General features: G+C 42.1%; 1 protein-coding gene across 2 annotated transcripts in view; it reads left to right on the top strand.

Annotated features, from left to right (window-relative positions):
* The first annotated feature begins 5,797 nt into the window (after window positions 1-5,797).
* Window positions 5,798-17,642, top strand: part of LOC132817098 (myosin light chain kinase, smooth muscle-like) — a 429,362-nt gene continuing 417,517 nt past the window's right edge. For both annotated transcript variants that reach the window (XM_060827247.1, XM_060827248.1), the window contains exon 1: window positions 5,798-6,250. The gene's annotated coding sequence lies outside the window, so the exon portion shown is untranslated. The remainder of the gene's footprint in view (window positions 6,251-17,642) is intronic.

Below are 17,642 nucleotides of genomic sequence, written 5' to 3'. Positions count from 1 at the left end.
CTCTCAACTTAAAAATATGCCCTCCAGTTTTGAACTTCCCCTCCTAAGGAAAAAATATTTATTGCTATTCCCCTTATCTATGCCCCTCATGATTTTATAACCTTCATAACTTCACCCTTCAGCCCCCTACACTCTTGTGAAAAATATCCCACCCAATCCAGCCTATTTTTATAACTCAACTCCTGGCAACATCCTGGTAACGCTTTTCTGATTGCTTTACAGTTTAATAATATTCTTCCTACAGCAGAGCAACCAGAACTGTACACAGTACTCCACAAGAGGCCTCACCAACATCCTGTACAACCTCAATATGACATCCCAACTTTTATACTCAAAGGTCTAAGCAATGAAAGCAAGCATGTTAAAAGCCTTGTTAATTACCCTGTCTACCTGTAACACAAGTTTCAAAGAATTATGTACTGGAACCCTTTGGTTTCCTGAGGTTAAACCTCACATTTATCCAAATTAAACTCGACCAACCATTCCTTAGCCCATTGACCCAATTGATTGGTGTTTCAGATTTCACCAGACGTTCAAATATCTACAGTTTACAACAGAAATAATTTGACAATTTTGTTTTATTAGAATGTATGGGACAGATACAAGCTAGTCTGATAAACGGTGTTAATGTTTCACATGTATCTCCTCCCGTTCCTTTCCACATAGCTCCAGGAAGAAATCCTTTCATTAGTTTTTATCTGATATTTTTCAGAACTCTAATTTCTTTAATCATATATTGATTTTATTTTTGAGTAGGGAATTAAGGTACAGGAATATTGTTTAATTTCATTTTGTATTGTCTTGCAGTTGACCTGAGATATTGTGTGTGGAATCATAGTAACAACTAGAGCTCCAAAGGAGACCATTTGGTCTATTGGCTCATGCTGACTACGCTTGGAGCAACCTAGTCAGCCCCATTATACTATTTTCATCCAGAGCTCTGGAAGCTTATTTCCTGAACTTTCATCCAATTTCCTATTCAAATCATGAATAGTCTCTGCCTCCATGACCATCATGTACAATGAGTTCATGGTTATTATCATTTGCAGCATTAGCAAGTTGTCTTTCCAATTACTCCTGTATCCAGAACATTACATCTGTGTTCCGTTTGTATGATCAGTTGATGGGAATAGCTTTTCATTGTCTACCTACTCTAAACTTGTCATAATCTTGTCTACTTCTATTAAATCTGTGCTCAATCTCCGTTGATCCATAAAGAACAAGCCCGACTTAGCCTAGTAGCCAGAATTCCTAATCTCTTGAAATTATTCTGGTAAATCTCCTTTGCACTCTCTCAAAAATCCTCCCATTCATCCTATGGTATGGTGACTAGAACTGATGACAACAGCCAAATCAAAAGTTTATTAAGGTTCACCAGAACTTTCCTGCTTTAGTACACCACGGCTCTATTTATGAATCTTAATTGCTTTGCCAACAATTCTCTCAATATGTCCTGCAACCTACAAAAATCAATGCACATTTACCCGGTTACAGGCTGAATTTATGATTTATTAATGTCAATGATCAACATTGTCCGATGAGATGTCTGTATTTATGTGTACCCCGTGGTTTATTTCTGTTTAACTGAATCCAGTAACAGGTTTTTACAAATTTACGAATAAAGAAGATTTAGTATCACACATTTGCTGGAGCTTTCAAAGGTGAAAGCTCACACACTTCATCACAAAAAAAAAGGCCTTATGATCACAAGGAATTATTTGCGTCTTCTTGATATCAGGCCTGTAATTTTTTAGATGAATCGGAGTTTGAGTTGGAGTAAAGCTCCTGGAAAAGCAGACAATCCCCACTATGTTGTGAGGCAAAGGAAGTCAGCTCTCAGGTGAAAATGAAGTTTGAGTAGGCCAGGGAGCAGAATTCTCTCTTTCAAGGTCCAACTGTTTTTCCTTGGCATAGTCTTTTGCAGAGTCTAGATTAGAGTGGTGCTGGAAAAGCACAGCAGTTCTTAGTCTTTAGGAATAGTTTGATGGCTTTTCAGGTGATATTTCTCATGGTGTTTACCATGCTGTGTCTGATCATATTAGCTTTTGCTGAAAACTCTGAAAATAACTAATTCTGGAGATCGCAGCGGGTCAGGCAGCATCCTCGGAAAGACAGCAAGCTAATATTTTGAGTCTAGATGACACTTCTTCAGAATTGAATCTGTATTACTCATGTGACCTGTGAGAATTCCAAATTCCTTTTCCAAATAAAGCAGTGTCTCCGACTTGTACTTATCCTGTGTTGTAGCTTTTCATGTTTTGAGAGTTTGAGACAGGGGTGTCTTTGTAATTAAATGACTTATTCAATTAAAGTTATCCTATCAAATGCCTTTCAAGTAAATACATTGAATTTTAATCTCCCCATGACTCATGATGAAATAGGAAAACTGGTCAGTGGGTGACACTCCTGGACTGTTAAGAGTCTAGATTACTGGTGCTGGAAAAGCACAGCAGGTCAGGCAGCATCCGAGGAGCAGGAAAACCTGATGAAGGGCTTTTGCCCTAGTCTAGACTCTGATCTCCAGCATCAGCCGTTCTCACTTTGGCCTTGTGCTATTAATAATCTATCCTTAACCAAGTGATTTGTAAATTTCAAGTGGCTGTGACTATCCATTCTTTTAATTAGGTAATTGCTGGAGTTGAATGTCTGTGTGTAGTTGGGACTGCCAAAGTCACATGACATACTGTCAGTCATCTGAAAAGCAATAGTGCACATTTTTGAAAGTAATATCTTCATGCCTGAAGTGGGCATGACAGATCTTAGGTTCTCCTGTCTCTATACATTATAGGGCTATTAAGACAATATTGCCTCTTATCCCTGATGCTAAAATGCATCACTTCACACTTCTTGTATTAAATTCCATGGGCCACTTGACTGTAAATTGTTTTCATCTGTTAATTTCCTGTTGCAGTCAATTGGTTTCATTGTCACAGACTGCTGCACCACTACATTTGGTACCATCGGCAATACTTACATTTTTCTCAATTCCAACAGTCAAATGACTTATACATGTCAAAAAAAAACACTGACACTTGGACACACCACTATGTACCATACTCTATGTGAAAAGGAAAAATAACCTGATGCACCACATAACTTGCTGTTTTCTGTTCTGAAGTAAATATTATTAGCTGAAAATGTGTTGCTGGAAAAGCACAGCAGGTCAGGCAGCATCCAAGGAGCAGGAGAATCGACGTTTCGGGCATGACTTGAGCCCTTCATCAGGAATTCTCCTGAAGAATTCCTCTTGAAGAAGGGCTCATGCCCAAAACATCGATTCTCCTGCTCCTTGGATGCTGCCTGACCTGCTGCGCTTTTCCAGCAACACATTTTCAGCTCTGATCTCCAGCATCTGCAGTCCTCACTTTCTCCGAGTAAATATTATTACCCAAGTTATCAGAAGTGTAGTTAAAATTCACAAGAAAATATCCATTACAGTCCATTTCTCAGCCTTCTCTGTTACTTCATCAAAAATTGAATTGGATTAGATAAGGATGATCTGCTTTTTGTGAATCCACATTGGCCTTCCAAGTACATGTTGAACTTCCTGTGGTGTTTCGAAAACCTTGCTCACTACTGATGTCAAATGTTCATCTCAGAAGTAGATATTTGGTTGGTGTTCCACCATTTTGTAATGTTACTAGTGATCTATTGTGTGGTCCATGTTATACATTCTCACTCAGGAATCTCTGCCATGTAACCTGACCAACACTGTGATCAACGTGCCATGATTAATATGCCGTCTTATTCACAGAAGACAAAAAGTCCAGGGGAAAAGATATTTTTTCCCCACAGCAAGCTTCTGTGATTTGGGATGCATTGCCTGAAAGGGAGGTTGATTAGATTCAATACTTACTTCAAAACTGGTAGTTTAAAAGAAAATTGCGAAATAATTTTAAGGGCAACATTTGGAGAAAAAAAATGGCTGTGAGTGAAATTAGTTCAATAATTCTTTTGAAAAGCTATCCATTTAGGGCAAACGACCTGCTTTCTGCATCATTTTCTCATACTGTATTGGAGGCACATATGCAAAAGATTTAATACATTGTACTTGGCATCATAAATAATGAGCGAACCAACAGAACATTCAAGTAAGAATCTTTTGTGTAGCTCCTGGTTGAAGCAGCACAATGGACAATCCTAGGTATGAATTAGTGTACGGGCTACCAATTCATGTTGATTGATTATTACTAATTGTAGTTTCTTCTACATGACACTGAAAATGACCCAGTTGATATATCTTCTCATCTTTTTTAGGTTATAGCTAAATTTCCATTCAGATTATTTCCCATTCTATGAAGGAACATAGGACCAGAGTTTAGTGCCCAGCCTTAAATACTGAGGAAAAGGTGTTGAGACTTCTAAAGTGTAAATCTGGAAGTGGTTGCAATGTAAAGAGAAGTTTGAGGATTTTCTTTCATATTCCCAGCACTATGGTTTAATACTGTCTTCTATTCCCTGATAAACTTGCCTCTCACTGTGCTATTGTTTGACAGAGAGCTTCCTCTCTCCCTGTGCTGTGGTGTGACATACTCAGGCCTCTCTTCCTGTGCTGTGGTGTGAGACATAGGCTCCTCTCTCCCTGTGCTGTGGTGTGACACACTGGTTCCTCCCGCCCTGTTCTGTGGTCTGACACACTGCTCCTCTCTCCCTGTGCTGTGGTGTGACTCTCTCACACCTCTCTCCCTGTGTTGTGGTGTGTGACACACTGGCTCATCTCTCCCTGTGTTGTGGTCTGACACACTCACTTCTCTCTCCCTGTGTTGTGGTCTGACACACTCACTTCTCTCTCCCTGTGTTGTGGTCTGACACACTCACTACTCTCTCCCTGTGTTATGGTGTGAAACACTCGGTCCTCTCTCATGCGCTGTGGTGTGACACACTCGCACCTCTCTCATGCGCTGTGGTGCGACACATGTGCTCCTCTCTCCCTGTGTTGTGGTGCGACACACTGGCTCCTCTCTCCCTGTGCTGTGGTGTGACACACTCACTCCTCTCTCCCTGTGCTGTGGTGAGAGACACTAGCCCCTCTCTCCCTGTGCTGTGGTGTGACACACTAGCCCCACTCTCCCTGTGCTGTGGTGTGAGACACTCGCTCCTCTCCCCCTGTGCTGTGGTGTGAGACACTGGCCTCTCTCTCCCTGTGCTGTGGTGTGACACACTAGCCCCTCTCTCCCTGTGCTGTGGTGTGAGACACTCACTCCTCTCCCCTGTGCTGTGGTGTGAGACACTGGCCCCTCTCTTCGTGTGCTGTGGTGTGAGACACTAGTTTCCCTCTCTCTGTGCTGTGGTGTGGCACACTCCTCCTCTCTCCCTGTGCTGTGGTGTGACACACTCCTCCGCTCTCCCTGTGCTGTGGTGTGAGACACTAATTCCTCTCTCCCTGTGCTGTGGTGTGACACACTGACTCCTCTCTCTCTGTGCTGTGGTGTGACACACTCCTCCTCTCTTCCTGTGCTGTGGTGTGACACACTGGCTCCTCTCTCCCTGTGTTGTGGTGTGACACACTGACTCCTCTCTCTCTGTGCTGTGGTGTGACACACTCCTCCTCTCTTCCTGTGCTATGGTGTGAGACACTAGTTCCTCTCTCCCTGTGCTGTGGTGTGACACACTGGCTCCTCTCTCCCTGTGCTGTGGTGTGACACACTCCTCTCTCCCTGTGCTGTGGTGTGACACACTGGCTCCTCTCTCTCTGTGCTGTGGTGTGACACACTCTCCCATGCCCTGAACTGTGTTGTTTTGTTTTCTGAGTAAAACTCCGGCCTCCTATTTGCTGCATGGTTTGCTTCTCCGAAGTAATTACTCTTTTGTTCACAAAAACAGAAATTGCTGGAAAAGCTGAACAGGTCTGACAGCACCTGTGGGGAGAAACAAGCGTTAACGTTTCGAATGTAGTGACGGTTCTTTTGAACGCTTATTCATTTCTGTTTCTGTTTCTGATATTCAGCATTCACAGTTATTCCTGGACTCTGGAGTTCACACAGTATTCGTCCACCCGTTGTGAAGCACCCCTCCCCTCCCCTCCCCAAAAGTTGACCACATTACCTAATAAGGCTGACGGTAGCTAATGCATCAAAACCAGTGAAAATGTGGTCCAGGGTGCCAGATATCACAACAATGTGATTCTTTTTCGTGTCGCAATTGGACTGCAGCAAATCACAAGGTTAGTGGATCGAGAGTAACTCCAAGAAACCGGGAAACTGGGAGAGCCGTGCACTGGGAGCAGCAGCGGCGTCCATCTGCTCTCTCTGTAAGTACCTTTCTCATCCTTAGCGACTTCGGCGGGAGGGAGAGGAATAAATAATTAACGAGTGAAACTTCTTGTTTTATTTTTCATATGAAACAGCTCAGGCATGCTGAAATGAAGTAGTTTGCGGTCTGTTTTCGCGTCAGCCTTCTGAAAGAAAGCCAGTCCCATACCTGTTGAATGGACGAGTTGTGAATGAATGGACCCGGTTTAATATTTGAAACACTTCCCAATGCCCCTGAGGCAGTCCCAGCTGGGAATGCGGGCAAGCATTCGGTCATTCAGTGGTTTTAAGTTCCGTGAGGGTCATGGTAAAGATTAAAGTAAGACTGGGTCTACCTTGTGATCCGAGGTCCCAGCGCTGCCAGGCGGGAAGGGGGAAGGTGTGTGTGTGTGTGTGTGTGTTGTGTACAGTTCATGTTCTGTCACCTTTCCGGCCGTGTCAAGGGGACGCCAGGATTTCCGAACCTGTTAAACCAAGCGGCATGCTGTCCTGGGGCGGGAGGAGCGGGAGCGGGAGCAGGACGGTACAGCCTGGATGCTGGAACGTTTCATGTCGTGCCTTGTAAACTAGAGCGTGTGGAAGGGGAGCTCGGTTTTCTCTGACAGAGATGACTAGCTCCTGGGCCGGAGACCGGCTGCTTGAAGAGCTCCCTGAAGGTTCCGAGTGCAAACCGCGCTACACAATATCCGGGCGTTAGCTCCAATAACCCTTCAGTGAAACAACTTTAAGGAAAGGTTGCACTGGTACCGGGAGTACAACTTGGGGATTAATTGACCCAGCCATAAACCTATCGACCAGCAATATTTGTTTTAATCGTTCAGATCTCTCTGTTTATTTCTCTGTCGTGTTTAGATCACACTTACATTATCTTCATGAAGGCAGAAATTTGTCAATCGGTTGGAAAAGCCGCGTGTATTTTTATTTGTCTAAATTACGGGAATATAATACTTCCCCGTGTTGACATTATTGTGTGGCGTGTTTTCAATGAAGCTGACAGACTTATCACCTGAAGAGGTGGACCTGGGAAGCCTCGCCCCTCTTTAAAATGATTAGGGCAACGGAACGATGTGGTGAAATGTCGATTTGAGCCGAAGACGGTGGCAGTGCTGGGGGCTGGAGGAGTCAGGTGCAGCGAGAGAGGGCAGAGTGTGGAGCCGGAACAGCGCTGTTTCCTACCCGGCCAGAGCACGCCGCTGGCGCTGGCATTTCCATCAGCTTCCCCCCCGCAAAGCCAGAAGGGCGCGCCAGTATTTCTAAAGCGGGTCGTGCAAACTTCCTTTCATCCCTTATTTCAAACGTTGCGTGTCATCTTGAAGACTGACCAATTGAGGATAAGAAGAATTTCACGGAGCATTTCTGAGAAATAATTTGAGCGTGTAATCCGATAACCTGCTGAACACTGAATTGGAATCACACGGACATCAGATGTTTCTTTACAAGAAGCAATTGCGTCGCTTATTAGAGTGATAGGGAGCTTAGATTTTAGATTTAGTTTTGTGCCTTTTAAAAAATATTTTTCTCCCTCATAACTCTTCCCCCCCCCCCCCTCCCCCGTACTGGAGCAGACACCTGTCTGAGCCTACGGTGTGTCTAAGAGACAGTACAACTGAAATGCCCAGCACCCGCCGAGAAAGCAGCATCTTCATTCGCCTGGTGTGAACTGCATCCTACCTGCCACCCCCCCCAGTCAGACCTTAGTGCAATGTCACAGGGAAAATGTGTCCCTCAGTGATTCTGTTTACTTGGAGCATTAAAGTGTCATTGCTGTCTATTTAGAGCACCTGAGCTGCTCATTCTTGTTGAGTGAACTTTCAAAATGGCAAACAAAGTTGGCAGATGAGGGCCAGCTGTAATTGACTGCATTAGTGTATTGTTTGTCTAGATATAACCATGCGTGAGAGATACTTTTCTTTATCCATTCAGTTGCTAGTTGATTCTATACTGCACCCAGCTGTTCACTACAGTTAAGTCACAGTTACTCAAGGCCTTCCTTCAGATCAAGTGCCCAGAAGTCAGTCATGTAACAACATTTGGAAAGTACACTACACTCATGAAGTTCAGAGTACACTAAAATGTACTTGGTGATCATGCTTTCCAACTGCCTTTTCCTCTGGTTTAATATTGATTGATATCACTGGAGATCTCAAACGTGATATATTCACTGGTTTTAATACCATCTTTTTTCAATACACATTTAACATGCACCTGATTGGCATACAATGTGCGTTCCAATAAATTGTCCTTTCCAAAGTTAAGCTCATTGGCATAATTCTCGGGTGCTCCCAGTGCATGGTGCAGGGCACAATGATTGAGGTTAAATGCAGGGTTTGCTTCAAAGGCTGCTGTCTTCCAAACAGGGAGACAGCTTTCTAAGCTGGGAGCAGAGTTATCCAATTAAACAGCTGGATTCTGGAAATCTTACAACAAAGGGTTACTCTGGGGAGTAGATAACTCTGGGTTCAAGGGATGGGGATAGAGAAGTGTATTATCAAGTTGCAAGTGACAGCACTTAATAAAGCAGTGGCCATAAGAGGTAAAAGAGTTTAATTAGCCAGCAGCACTTTGTATGAATGAGGATGCGTCTTAGGGAACTATCACATTCCAACATTTCTGTCACCCCACAAAAATGAATGTGGACACATTACCCGTTGTACAGCAGGGTAACTTATTTATTGCTAGTCATTGCACGTTCACTTGCTGACGATCTTCAAATCCAGCAGCAGAAGCAACTGCAAAGCTTCCATTTCTAGAAACGAACATTGATAACTGGTTATCAATGAGAGTCATTTCATCTCACTGGGGCTCTTCAGAGCTTCCTGTGAACAATCAAAGTAACAGAATCATTCATTCAGGATTGTAGAGGTATGTTCCGCAGTGACTCTGATGGATACCAGAGCTGTATTATAGCTTTTTGTGTGCTCATATCCTTGGCTAAAGCATTGGTGCATGAGCCAAATGAAATTGTATATCGTTGAACACAGACAAGACATCACTATAGTTTTTAATCCTTCATTATTGACTTTCAGAAAATGAATGAATAATGGGAGCATCAGCTTTATGTGCATTTAAATGTATAATTCTGTATTTGTGATTGCACACCACCTGATTGTTGATGAAGTGGTAGCCTTTCTATTCATAATCGTGTTGTGTTCAGGCAAGATCATGTATGGCCATGTGAATGCAATCAGTTATTGCCTGCACTTGCAGGAATTGTAGGAATGCAGGCATCTTTTTTGTTGCTGGCTGCTTTCCACAGAAAACATGATGAAACTTTTGTTCCTGGCAAACAATGTATCGTTTACCTCCTTGATACAATTATGAACTGAAGGTTAGAAGATGTGTCTTATATCTCGCCCCCACATGCCTGGAAGAAACATGTCATGTAAAAGTTTCTAATACTTTGACTGTCATATAGCAATTACAGTACAGGGTCCAACTTATCAAATTTTGTCTTGGATACCACACCCTGACCTTTTATTTATAGATTTATTTCACATCATGACATGCCTGAATGCAACCTCACCTGCTTGATGTGTCACTTCGAATTCTCCAATCTTTCTCAGCATAAATAAATAGAGATGGAAGTACCTATTACTGGACATTAATACATTCTCTAAAAACTTAAAGTGACTAATAAAATATTAATGTAACTTTAAATAGCAAGCAAGAGGACTCCAGCAATCTTCAATAATGCCTTTTATCCAAATCGATCCAAAACAATGCAAAGATAACCAGTTACCAAGAAATGTAATGAAAACAACAATGTACCTTAACTAATCAGGAGCAGTCTGTTCTACACAGGAACTTACCCCATCATGCATTGCTTAGGTTTCCAGATCATATACTGGAGAAGATCCTTTGTGACCTTGAATTATCGAAGCTATATGTCATCTTTATCGACAATCTGTTTGCGCTGAGGGTTGCTGTTGGATGCACCATGCAGGAGTGTCCATTAACCACAGGTCTCCATGCCCAAAAATAGACAAATATATTTCCCAGTGTACATCAGATACTGCTTTCACATTATCAGCCTTTTCAGTAACTTTGATTTGGCTTGTACATATTGTTCCAATGATCCAAATATTATTCTGTTGGAATATCAGTATTTTGTTTTTCCACTTTCAAGTAACTCAATTAAATAGACTGAACTGAGAGACCTATACCATTTGGTCCTGTGCCATGATATCATGAGCATGTCTGCTGCAAGACTTAACAAGGCCCTTCAGCACAAAGCCTGTGCAGCAGCCTCTTGGCTGAACTCTCAGCATTCAATACACCGAGTAGTGTCATTAGGATTTTACATTTTTCTTGCATACAGTTTAGCAGGTCATTAGGAGTGCAAATGGATCATTGATCTTTATTTCAAGAGGTTAGAGTAGAAGAGTAGGAAAGTTTTTTTTTCATAGAATCCCTGCAAAATGGAAGCAGGCCATTTGACCCATCAAGTCCACAATGACCCTCCAAAGAGCATCCCACCCAGACCTACCCCACTACCGTCTCCCGATAAACCTGCATTTCCCATGGCCAATCCACCTAACCTGCACATCTCTGGACTGTGGAAGGAAACCCACAAAGACATGGAGAGAATGTGCAAATGCCACACAAACAGTAATCCAAGAGTGGAATTTAATCCGGGTCCTTGACTCTGTGAGGCAGGAGTGCTAACCACTGTGCCAACCTGCAGCCCCCAAAGTTTTCCTGAAGTTGTACAAGATGTTGGTGAGACCACATCTAGAGGATTGAGAGCAGCTTGTTGTTTTTATTTAAGGAAAAGATGTAATTTCGTTGGAGACAGTTCTGAGAATGTTCACAAGAATGATCCCTAGTATGGAGGAATTGTCTTATGAGCAAGCACTAAACAGATTGGGACTCAACTCATTGGAGTTTAGAAGATTTGGAAGGTGACCGAATTGAAACATATCACATTCTTAAGAGGGTAAATGTTGAAAGGATGCTTCCCTTCATGGGAGAGTCTCGAATCAGAGGGCATGTTTTCCGGATAAAGGGGTGCCAATTTAAGACTGAGATGAGGAGGAATTTCTTCTCTTTGACGGTCATGAGCCTTTGGAACTCCTTGCCAGAAACTGTGGGGGCAGAGCTCTTATATGTATTTAAGACTGCGCTAGAGTCTTGATCAGTAGGGGAAATAAAGGTTATAGGGAAACACAGCAGGACAGTGTACATAAGGAATGTTGAATCAGCCATGGTGCTACTGAATGTTAGAGCAGTATTGAGTGGCCAAATGGCCAATGCCTGTACCTGTTTGTTATGGCTTTTTTTGCAATTAAAATTTATATTCACCACTGTAGGACTTCAGCCATGTAAAGTATTTCAACATAGAATATAAATATAATGTATTAATTTTTTTTCCTCGAAGAGAAGCTATATGGAAGTTAACTCCAGTTTTAGCATTGATTCCTTTGGGAATCCATGCCTCATTTAAAGTCTTTTCAATTAAAGTCAGGATTTTCAGGAATGCAAATTTCTGACTTTGTGAGGATCCCCTGAAGGTACCTGTGCTTTGCCTCATTGACGAGAAAAGTAAGGGGATTTCGCTACACCACAGCATACCCATAGGGTTTTGGAGCCTTGGCAGATAATGATGAGTGCAGCAGGATTGGACTTGCACGGTGCGGTTTGGCAATTCTGTGCAGGGGAACTTTGGGATTTTCTGAACTATGGTGGAATGTTGGAATTGGTCCCTGGTGGATCCTTGGAGTGTGTCAGCATTGGGGAACATGTAAAAAATACACACATATGCCGGACTGCAATAAGTGACAATATAGTCCATCTCCATTGGTCGGAAAAACACCATGAAGTGGATGCTTAATTAAGGGATAATCATGCTTTTCTCCAGCATCTGTGGTTATACTGGGACATTGAAAAAATGTCATGAAAGTTTATCCCAAATATTTCCTGTGCCTCACTAGCAGAGTTATTGTACTGGCTATTTCATTAATTTAATATTAAATTCAACTAACAGAATTAAGTCAGGAAGTTTTGTATGTTTTGGAATGTGGAGCAAAGGTGCCTGGTTTGTTACCATCACTTTCCATAAGGTTAATCTTGCAGTCGGACATAAACTAGAATTTATCTCAGAAAATATTAAGCACTTTTAAGAGTCTGAAATATACTTTGGATAACAATGTGTTGACAAAATATTTTCTATTCTTACCACATCCTGATATAAAAACTGAATTCTCATTGTTTGTCACGATTTTCCACTCCATAATTAGAATTTCAATAACAATCCACAGATATATAAACAATTTTCTTCTAAACAGTGATATGTTTTAAAAGCAAAAATGCAAACAAATGGGCAATTATATTCCAATAACCTGTCACAATTTCTTAATAAGTAAATTGATAGCTTTTATTTAATGCTGTAATTCATCATACAGTTTGCCTTCAAATGGACCTGAAAACACAAATCAAAATAATTTTGCATGTCACCATCATTTATCCTATTGTAAAGCGATGTCAACAGAAACACAGCTTCACAATCAGTACTGTCTGAATATATTTACGTTGGCCAGTTTTGGTTAAGTGGTTAAAAACGGAAAGGATTGCGGATGCTTTAAATCAGAAACAAAAACCGAAATTGTTGGACAAGTTCAGCAGGTCTGGTAGTATCTGTGGAGAGAAATCCAAAATAACTTTTCAGGTGAAGTGATCCTTTCTCGGAACTTGTGCAGGAAGGGTTACCTGACCCGAAATGTTAGCGCTAATTTCTCTCCACAGATGCTGCCAGACCTGGTGAGCTTTTCCAACAATTTTTGTTTTGGTTAAGAGGTCTCTGTTTGCTTACCTCTTTTTCTCAAATTATCTATTAAAATACATAAAATCTTCAATATCAGCTTATCAGAGTAAAGCTTTTAAAATGTGTCACAAACTTTTCCTGAATTGGGAAAAAAAACAACTCAACAGACTTGTTACATGAGATAATGAAACATCCTTCTTGTTGAATTGACAAAGTGTTACATTCCAGGAAATTAGATATACAGTGTAAGCTTAGACCTTCGACCAGGAGTCACAGTTCAGGACAGAACTATCACACCAGAAATTGCTGTGAAGATTAAGATGAGGTTAAAAGTGCTTGGCATACCTAGTGCAAAACTCCATGGACACTTCAGATGAGACCTGCTGGATACTAACTGCAGAATTCAAGAGGGTATATCAGAAATGGGCCGGTCTGCTGTAAATCTTTTAAAAATGGCATCTTGACGTCTAGGTTCTTGTTCAAACGTAGTGCGAGCCAAAATGCAAAGTATCAACTCTGGAACTTAAATTGTCACTTTTAAGTATAATTACCCCTTTCACAGCTCAATGAAGTTTAATTGTCATGCTTTAATTGCTGACTTTAAGAAAAATTCTAACATTGTTCTGTCATTTATTCCAATCTCTTGTCCTTTCTCCATTTCGTTATCTCTACTGTCATGCCTCACTGGGGTAACACGCTGGAAATCAAGTCCTACTGCACCTAGAGTCATCACAAAGTTTATATAAATGTTATCAAATTATTTAGAATCCCCAGTTTGTCTGTCAGACTCTGGTTAACATCAGGTAAAAAAATGAGGTCTGCAGATGCTGGAGATCACAGCTGAAAATTTGTTGCTGGTTAAAGCACAGCAGGTTAGGCAGCATCCAAGGAATAGGACATTCGACGTTTCGGGCATTCCTTGGATGCTGCCTAACCTGCTGTGCTTTAACCAACAACACATATTCAGCTCTGGTTAACATAAGACATGAACCAAGTTTCTGTACTTAATAAGATCTGCTATTTTAACAAATGAATAGATTCTAGCCACAGATAATCAACTACGAACTGTCAACATATAACTTTAAAAACTGTAATGTCCTTCTCAACCCCATATGTGTAAATAGACCACGAAAATTGCTTTGAGTGTTAGCAATATTAAAACTGGGAAAACAGTTCTCGAGCCCCAGTTCACATGGTTTGCTGTCACTTGCTAGGAGTTTCTGTTCTTCAATCGCTTCTCTATATCCTTTTCACTTCATTGTAGGAGGCACACTAACAGCAAAATGTCTTCTTTCTTGGTTAAATGCCACAGCTTACAGTAACTAGTGACAGTTAATAAACTGGCTTCTTTATGCTTTAGATAATTTACAGGAGAGAAAGATACTCCACCTGCCCCTTGCAGCAGTTCAAAGGGATCTGACAGTATTGTGCATGTTCTCAAGCTGTTCACTTACATAGGAACCAATCAGATAGTTTTTGTTAGGCTTTTGACAGCCAAATCTCACTTTTGTACACACCAACTGATGCTGAACCACCTACAATCAGCTTCCCTGTTGCAACCAGTAGTGTTAACATAAACAGAACTTACAATGAGTTTCAGTCATCCGGGTTTTTAAAAGCTCAGCAATGCCTTTCTCAATCCTTAATATTAAAATTGTCTTTTTCCCATATCAGTCCACAGTCCTCTATTGCGAACAGAGGTAAGCGTTCTCGAAAATACCTTTCCCTAATTCTTCAGCGACATTTTAGCCAAATTGTGCTGCCGAAGTACACTTTATATGAGAACTATCTGTATACGGTAAAAGTAAAAAGAGAAGCTCTTTACAGTATCTGATTTGACACTGAAATCACACATCAAATTTACATTTCCTTATTCAAACCTTGCACTGTTCATTTTGCAATGTATCTCTCTGATCTAATCAGATAGGAGCATTATTACCTGCCCTGTTCACTATTTCCTTGGCTGCAATTTTATCAGTTCATATTTTCAGCAACCTGCCTCGAAAAACATTTAAAACCTACATTTGCATAGTTAAGCATAGCACTGCTGCCTCACAGCACCTGAGACCCGGGTTCAATTCCCGACTCAGGCGACTGACTGTGTGGAGTTTGCACGTTCTCCCCGTGTCTGCGTGGGTTTCCTCCGGGTGCTCCGGTTTCCTCCCACAGTCCAAAGATGTGCGAATCAGGTGAATTGGCCATGCTAAATTGCCCGTAGTGTTAGGTAGGGGGTAAATGTAGGGGTATGGGTGGGTTGCGCTTCGGCGGGTCGGTGTGGACTTGTTGGGCCGAAGGGCCTGTTTCCACACTGTAAGTAATCTAATCTAATCTAATCTAAATGGCGATGCTGTTCATTAATCAGCCAAAGGATTTAATAGGTCATTAAATATGAGTTGGGCGTTTGAAAAGAGCAGAAAACTGGAATTAGATTAGATTACTTACAGTGTGGAAACAGGCCCTTCGGCCCAACAAGTCCACACCGACCCGCCGAAGCGCAACCCACCCATACCCCTACATTTACCCCTTACCTAACACTACGGGCAATTTAGCATGGCCAATTCACCTGACCCGCACATCTTTGGACTGTGGGAGGAAAACGGAGCACCCAGAGGAAACCCACGCAGACACGGGGAGAACGTGCAAACTCCACATAGTCAGTCGCCTGAGCCGGGAATTGAACCCGGGTCTCAAGCGCTGTGAGGCAGCAGTGCTAACCACCGTGCCGCCCATAAATGAAGACATTCAAAGGCTAAAAAGGTAAATTTAAAAGCCGACTATTTGTTGAGTCGGCTGTAACCACAGGATATTACTTAAAAACGATTGAGGGGCTGGTTCCATATTGGTGATGTCATTCTGCCATGATATATTACAGAGGCTAATTGTCTAGGGACATGGGTTCAAATTCCACCATGGTGGGTAATAAAGCTGGAATTGTAAAATGGTCTAATGGCAACCATATAACAGCTATCAATTGTTGTGAAAATAAACCATCTGATTCACCAATGGCCTTGAGGGAAGCAACCCTGCTAACATCAACCTGTCCGACCTAAATGTGACTCCAAATGCACACCAATGTGTTTGACTCTTAACTGCTGTCTGAAATGTTCTAGTGAGCTATTCAAGGACAATCAGGAATGGGCTCTAATGTCAGCCTCGCCAGTGATGTCCAAATCCCATGAGCAAATTTTTAAAAACTCAATAATGCGGAGTGTCATGATGGCAAAAGTTTAACATGACTTTGCAAGTTATGGAAATATCAAGGATTCCTGTGATTTAGCCATAGCCCACCAGACCAGTCACATTAGGTGAGTGTGAATGACACATTCCATGATATCCTCACAGACATTCAGGCTCAGTAGCTGGATTTTTATGGAGTTTGTGGAGATATGTAAACGTCAGCAGGATCAATTCTGGGATTCCCAACATCCCAGTTTCCACCAGTACAGAGATTGGGGTATAAACCCATTCCGCTTGTGAACTGGCACCCTGCAATCCTGATTTGACCAGCTCCATCACGGGGATAGACATGTCCACAACTTCTCAATTGTTGTTAGTCAGCGAGCTTTTAAAAGGAGTTCATAATGAACCTTTGCCTGCACAAGCAAACCTTTTGAACTTAAATCTGAGAGATCGTGACCTTCCCTCCATGCGAAGGTGTGTTCCCATCCACCACCGTTGCCATTCATACCCTTCATGCCAAGGTATTGCACATGCCCATTCATCCACAGTGGACTCTCTGTGGAATCAATTAACTCTATTGTGACAACAAGAGATGGTTGCAAAATAAGATTTAAAACAGTCATTCATTCATAATTTTTCATTTTAAAAAGTTCCTTTAACTTCATGCCAATAACTGTGTCAATCGTCCAGATATTTTAAAGCATCAGTAGCAGAAATGTAAATTCAAAGTTTGAGAGAAGATTTGTAGCTCGGGTGCTTGTTGTTGTAGTTCTGTTCACCGAGCTGGGAGTTTTTCTTGCAAACGATTTGTCCCCTTCAGTGCTTGGGAGCCTCCTGTGAAGCACTTCTGTGCTGATTCCTCCGGCATTTATACTGGTTTGAATCTGCCACTTCCGGTTGTCAGTAGCTGTCCGCTGCAGTAGCCGGTATATAGGGTCTAGGTCGATATGTCTGTTGATCGAATTCATGGATGAGTGCCATGCTTCTAGGAATTCCCTGGCTGTTCTCTGTTTGGCCTGTCCTATAATGGTGGTGTTGTCCCAATCGAATTCATGTTGTTTGTCATCTGAGTGTATGGCTACTAGGGATAGCTGGTCGTGTCGTTTCATGGCCAGTTGGTGTTCATGGATGTGGGTTGTTAGCTGTCTTCCTGTTTATCCTATGTCCATTATAGGACAGGCCAAACAGAGAACAGCCAGGGAATTCCTAGAATCATGGCACTCATCCACGAATTTGATCAACAGACACATTGACCTAGACCCTATATACCGGCCACTGCAGCGGACAGCTACTGACAACCGGAAGCGGCAGATTCAAACCAGTATAAATGCTGGAGGAATCAGCACAGAAGCGCTTCACAGGAGGCTCCCAAGCACTGAAGATGTCACCTAGAAAGGGGACGAAACGTTTGCAAGAAAAACTCCCAGCTCGGCGAACAGAACTACAACAGA

The sequence above is a fragment of the Hemiscyllium ocellatum genome, chromosome 7 (assembly GCF_020745735.1).
Source record: "Hemiscyllium ocellatum isolate sHemOce1 chromosome 7, sHemOce1.pat.X.cur, whole genome shotgun sequence".
Lineage (NCBI taxonomy): Eukaryota > Metazoa > Chordata > Chondrichthyes > Orectolobiformes > Hemiscylliidae > Hemiscyllium > Hemiscyllium ocellatum.
The sequence above is the reverse complement of the archived record's forward strand: the minus strand, read 5'-3'. Positions and strand labels throughout refer to the sequence as shown.